Source organism: Panthera leo, chromosome A3 (genome assembly GCF_018350215.1).
Source record: "Panthera leo isolate Ple1 chromosome A3, P.leo_Ple1_pat1.1, whole genome shotgun sequence".
In the NCBI taxonomy this organism is placed as follows: domain Eukaryota; kingdom Metazoa; phylum Chordata; class Mammalia; order Carnivora; family Felidae; genus Panthera; species Panthera leo.
In genome coordinates, this window is record NC_056681.1 from 42,981,571 (window position 1) to 42,988,318 (window position 6,748).

A 6,748-nucleotide genomic window follows, 5' to 3' on the forward strand; every position below is an offset into this window, starting at 1 on the left:
GGCAGGAGAGCCAGAAGCTTCACCAAATAGACCCGCTTCTTGTGCTCAGAGTCAAGATGCCCCATTTCACGAACGTGGAAAGGAGTGAGCCTCAGGAGTTTGCCCACCATCACCACCGCGGGGAAGTGAGGCAGAAACCAACCCATGTCAGGCCTGGATGGTTCCAAAATGTCACAAAATCCTCTCCCGCAGGAGCCAGGGGCTGGTGGGGGAAACAAGACCCAGAGGAAAGGGAGCAAAAGGGGAGTTAGTTAAACCCCAGCACAAAGCAATCACACTGGAGAGGCTACGACCCAACCTACCCGGAGCCACACATTGGGCACCCAGATGTCCCAGCCCCTCCTCCCCTGGTGGCGAGCCCTGTGGCTCCCTTTACATATTTTGTGAAGTTTCCAAAAAGTGTCTGAAAAAGTACTCCGAGTGACACTGGTGGATGGAGGGGGTTGTTGCCTTCTACTCTAAAACGTTTGCCACCAGATTTTCCCACACACCCCCCACCCCCACCCCCACCCCCAGAGGACAGTCCGCCAGCTGCAGGAAAGTAGCCCCTTTCATTAAGTCAGGGGAGGGCCTCCCACTGGAAACGGAGACCCCAGGTCCTGGGAAACTGCTGAGGAGGCGATACAATTAGAGGGAAGGACGGTAAGCAAATTACAGATGGGGGAGTGGGCGGGACCAGAGAGCTTCTCATTAACTTGATTAGCTCCGGGGAGAGGCCCGGATGGAGGGAGGACAGACCCTGGGGGAGGTGGTTATCTGCCTCCTGTGGGACAGAGGTCCCTCCAAAGCCCAGGAGGCTCTAGCCCCAGGCCTCTGCCTTCTGGCCAGACACTGTCCCCTCACTGTAGGGGGAGGACAAAGGGACCCCCAGAGGCACCATCTCTCACTCTACCTCTGGCATCTGGCAGAGCCTCTGAGCCTCATTTTCCTCATCTGTAAAATGGGACTGGCTCACAGACAATAACCAGGATTCACACATGCAAGTGGCTCTAATCCTGCCTGTACTTCAGAACAACCAGGTAAATTTTGTAAACTACCAACATTTGGGCTGTACTCCGTAACATTGAAATCAGAATCTATGGAGGTGGGACCAGGCACCAGCATTGTAAAAAATCTTCCACAGGGGCGTCTGGGTGGCTCAGTCGGCTGAGCATCCGACTTCAGCTCAGGTCATGGGCTCGCAATTCATGAGTTCAAGCCCTACATCGGGCTCCGTGCTCACAGCTCGGAGCCTGGAGCCTGTTTCAGATTTTGTGTCTCCCTCTTTCTCTGCCCCTTCCCCGCTCATGCTCTGTCTCTCTCTGTCTCTCAAAAATGAATAAACGTTAAAAAAGAATTTTTTTTTTTTTTAATCTTCCACGGCGACAGCTTGAGACAAGACCATGCCTGTGAAAGCGGCTACAACTCCTGTGTTCATGTCACCAACACCAAATTAAACGGCAATTTGAGGGTCATCTTCCCAGACCCTCTCCCTCTTAATGGAAAGACTACTTGAGGACAGGGCCCTCACCTGTCATGGGCACCTCTGAACCCCCAGGTCCCAGGACAGTACCTGGCTTGGAGTGTTTGTTGAATGAATACTCTTTTTTAGAGAACATTTTATTTATTTAGAAAGGGGGGGGCATGCATGTGCGGGAGAGGGGCAGAAGGAGAGGGAGAAAGAATCTTAAGCAGCTTCCACGCTCAGCACAGAGCCCAATGTGGGCCTTGATCCCACCACCACAAGATGACTTCCTGAGCCAATATCAAGACTTGTGCCCCTAACTGACTGTGCCCCAAATGAATACTCTTAACAAACAGGGAATCTAGGGACGGTGAACAGCATAGCCATACTTGAGGTGCATTTGGAAAGATGGCACCCTGTCATCCACCTAACATTCATTCACTCATCCCACAAATATCTACTTAGTACCCACTGTATGAAAAGGCACTCTTCTCGGCATCTGGGGCACATCAGAAAACCTTAAGGGGGAAGAGCCCAGCCTACCCTCCTTGATCTTACAGTTGAACAGAAATAGATGGAAAATAAGCTCTATGTACACAGCGTCAAGATGAAGAGGCTTGTGAAAAATTTTTATATACAGTAAGGTAAAGTGAATCAGGGATTAAATAAGGCGGTCAGGGAAGGCCTTATTGAAAAGTAAGCTTTGAGCAAAGATTGGAAGCAGGTGAGGGAATGAGCCAAGGGCATATAGGGGGAGAACATTCTAGCACGGGGAGGAGGTGAAGAAAATGGCCTGTGGCAGAAGTCTGCCTGGGGTTCTCTAGAGTGGAATGAGGGAGGGGTCTACGGAGGGGAGGTCAGAGAGGTCAGGGGAGTTTCCAATGCTATTGCTGAGAGCAAAACCCACCACGAATTTCATGCTTGAAACAACCACCATCTCATGCTTCAAGGACAAGATTTAGTGGAAATGGCTTGTCTCCGTTACACAATGTCTGGGGCTTCAGCCGGGGAGACCTGTCTTGAGGTGACAAGAATGACTGGATCTGGAATCCTCTAGCGTGCTCTGTCCAATGCAATAGCCACCAAGCACATGTGGCTACTCAAATCAAAATTTAAATTAAACAAAATTTAAAAGTTGCTTCCTCAGTTGCCCTAGCCACATTCCAGGTGCCAGACCTAGCCAATAAAAATGCAGGATGTCCAGTAAATTTGGATTCAGGTAAACAATGAATAACTGTTCTTAATGTAAGTGTAACCCAAATAGTGCATGAGACATACTCATACCAGAGAAGTATTTACTGTTTAACTCAAATTCAAATTTAACAGTGTGTTCGTGTTCTCTCTAAACCGTAGCTGACATGTGGCTAATGGCCACTATAGTGGAGAGCACGTACATAGAACACTTCCCTCAACACAAAGTTTTATTGGGACTCTGCCAATCTAGAGACTTCTTCCAGAGACTTGTCTGATTCTTGGGCTGGGATGATTGAAAGGATGGGCTTAGCTGGGACCCGTGGTCTCTCCCAAATGAGGCTGGGTTTCTCCCCAAACGGCAGCTGAATTGAGAGATAAAGACACACAGAGAGAGAGACCCCAAGTGAGCAAGGATCATCGCCTCCTCTGGTCTATACTGGAAAGTTACCTCCCCACATCACTTCTGTCCCATTCTATGACTTACAAATGTGTAATTGAAGCCAGCTCAGATTCAACGGAGTGGTGTGGGGAGATTCGATTTCTGTGACAGGGAAGCAGCAAGGTCACATTACAAAAGAATGCATGGAATTGGAAATATTGTCTTGGACAGCTTTGGAAGACACCTCCTCGGGGTGGGGGCAGCAAACATAGTCATTGGAAGGACTTGGGCTTTTATGTTGCATCAAATGGGGAGTCATGGAACGTAGGAAAGGGTCATAATCGGACTTAGGTTTTAAAATAAAGTGTTAGGGGTGAAGGTAGGAGTGGGAGCTCATCCAGAACCTGGCTAGGCTGGCAGGTGCTGTGGGACTGTCCCAGCCTCCAGCCCCCACACCCCTCTGCCTTTCCTGCAAGGACACTTGGAGACCACCACACGCCATCTCCATCTCCTGTCCCCAACTCTGTCTCATCCAGCCAGCTCCCTGTCCCCCACCCTTCCTAGTGGGACAAGCACTTTAACAGCACAAAAGGGTCAAAAGCACTGCAGACACAAACCAGACCTTAGAAAAACACCTTGTGCAAGCCCTACAGACACAGCGGGCGTTTCCAGTATTTCCCTTGCGACCGCCCAGACTGGGTTTCCTGTCTTCTGGGGCATTTGCTGAGCAGGCCAAGATCAGCTTCACGGAAGGAAGGAAGGAAGGAATGGGGCTTTATCCATTGCCTATTAGCTCACGCTCCCTGGCTCCGTCTCCTCTGCCCCTGCTGAGGATCCTTTTCCTGTATTCTTCCTCCCCGCCCTGCCCCTTTTTCTGCCCCCAAACACATGCTCAGCCACCTGCCTCCCAGCACGACCAAATTAAGGGCTCCTGTGATACAATCAGCAGCTCCAAGGAGCAGAGGCCCTGGGAGCCACAGCTGGAGCCAGCTGGAATCGCCAAGGCTGACTCTGGCTCCAAGTTTCCACACTGAGCAAACTGCTTTGCAGAAACCTCCCTTACTGGCAGGACAGGGCAATGGGGAGTTGCGACTTCCACCAACCATGCCAAGAATTACCATGTGTATCAGGCCGGAATCAGGAATGATTGGTACTAGCCTAACACCCCCAGCAGCAGTTTCTACTTGCTATTCTGGAATCTTGCCTCATATTAGGTTCATCATCGGGGGTGTGAAAATTTCCTTCTGTGGCTTTGAGGTGTAGAGAGGCCATGGTAAAGAAAGGACAACTTCCATTCCATTTGCAAAAACTATAAAGTGACAGGGGAGATCTGCAACGTGGCAGCTAAAAAAAATAAGGCCAGTAACAAACAGTTCCTGAAACATAAGCAGCCTTCCACCACGTAATCCCTGCGGCAAAGTTCAATGGGAATCCCACACCTTGGACCGCTCAGACCTCTCCCCTCCGACGGAGGCTAAAAATCCCCATGACTGAGGGTGCACCGATGAATTAATGTAAGGGTTGGAAGGCAACCATCAGAAATAAAAATGGCCGTGGGCTGGGATTATGGGTCTCCTTTTCCTAAGTGTTTTGAGTATTACAGGTCCCACAGTTTAACAAGCTTTAAAGGAGTTTTGTAAAGCATAAAAGTTAAGACCCAGTTAAAATTAAAATCCTCCTAAAATGGCCACATATGTTACTCACAGTCTAAGTAGTGAAGGCTTTGAAGGAAGGCGGGGCCGGAAGCGGGCGGGGGTGGGGGTAGCTGGGGGTGGTGCAGTAGTCAGCTGATGGAAGGGAAAAGACAAGATGCCAAAGAGATGTTCAGGTGAGGGGGGAGGGGACCATGGTGACCATTTCGAAGGGAGAGATACTCTACAGCAGAAACGACCCCAACTCTGGCATCCCTAAATTGTTTTCTGTAAGCTACACTATACATATGGATAGAAAAAAATATCAGAAGCATATTTAACAAGTTTTTATTAGTTTTTAGTAATCTCTACACCCAACATGGGGCCCAAACTCCCTGAGATCAAGAGATGCATGCTTTTCTGAGCCACCCAGGCACTCCTCAGGACTGACTTTTATGGGATGCAATAAAATAGAGGACCTTTACTTTCTAGTTAATACGTTTGTATTGTTTGGGTTCTAAGTATGAATTGCTCTTATAGCTATAAATAAGGATTTAAAACAAAAAGTAAATGCCTTTAAATGGCGACAAACCAAGCCTCCAGTAAGGAATCTTTACTCTGCCCATCCGGGCAAGGGGAGCCACATGTTGAGGGGATGGGGAGGGAAAGGGTCCCCCCTGCTGTCCTTCCAGGCATGTCTCTTGGCCAGCTCTGAATCCCCCATTACCTCACAGCTGTTTGACACTAGTCCCAGAAGGCGAGTTCCCAGAACAGGAGGAGCAGCCTCAGCCACAGAGTCAGCCTTGGGTCACCAGGGATCAGAGGCCCACATGAATCCTGGAAAGGACGGCTGGCCCGGGAACACACCATCCGGAGAAACTCAAAATCTCTAATCCCATGACTTTTCTCTTCCTGCTACACGATGATCCTTTGAGCAACTCTGCAGGAGCCCCAGGCTTTCCCCCTCCCTTGCATGGGAAGAGGCCCCAAAGAGGGCTTGTGGCTGCCCTAGGAGCCTCTGCCGCCTACAGGCGGAAGGCTGATGGTGCAAGGAGCTTCCCAGTGAAAATCCACCCCTCTCAGGGCCAGGTCTAGGTATTATCTCAAATGGACTTCACAACCCCAAAAGATGGGGAAAGCAAATGCAGACAGCTGGAAAAACAGGGTTGGGACAAGTGAACATATGGGGAGGGAAGTGACCAAAGCTTTACATACCCAGGGTGGCCTTTCCTCACCAACCTGCATCCCATCTTCTGGTAGGAGGATGCATCACTGAACTGTGGCTGTGTATGCTACAATGCAACATCCCCAGTATCACTGTCACCCACTGAAGCTTTACAACAGACATCCCCACAAATCATTCTGAAGTGACCCAAGTTCACCTGCTGGCTTTACATTTAGAAATGTTTTAAGCCCCCCTTCACTCTTGGAAGTTTCCTCCACAGTTGGTTTCCCACTTGACTTTCCTCCCACATGGAAGCTGCCTTCCCTTTGATTGGGGATCTGCACCCCAATCAGCACAGGCTCTGTAATGTGTGGGACACGCCAGCATCCGGCACTGCCTTGCCTTCATGTTGGGCGAGGATGGGCTGCCTCTCCCACCAGTCCACCTGGTTCTTCAGGAACACCAAGCACAAGATGGCACAAAGGCAGTGATTGCTCTGACAGATCGTAGAGGGAAAGGACTAGAAACGCCTCATCTACTCACAACTGCATGGTTTTGTGAACACCATCAAACCCATTTGGGACTCCCAAGATTATCCTTGAAACCAAGATAATTCAGATGCACACCTGGAATTGTGCCCAGTACTGTACTTGAAATCACCAGTAAAAATTTTGAGGGGTACCTAAAGAATTGCTACACTCAGCATGTGGGGCCAGGACTCAAAACCCATGTACTGGCTGCTTATTTACCACCCAGACACCGACCCAAAGTGCAACAAGCTCCTCCCCCCACCCAAGCTTTGAAGCATGGTGGGCTCCTTAGACCCGTGTGCCCCAGGGCCACTAAGTCACCCACCCAAACCACACATTGTGCTACTCTGAACAGTATAGGAGTGACAGGTAAGTGGGAGACAAATATGCTCAGGAACCCAAATC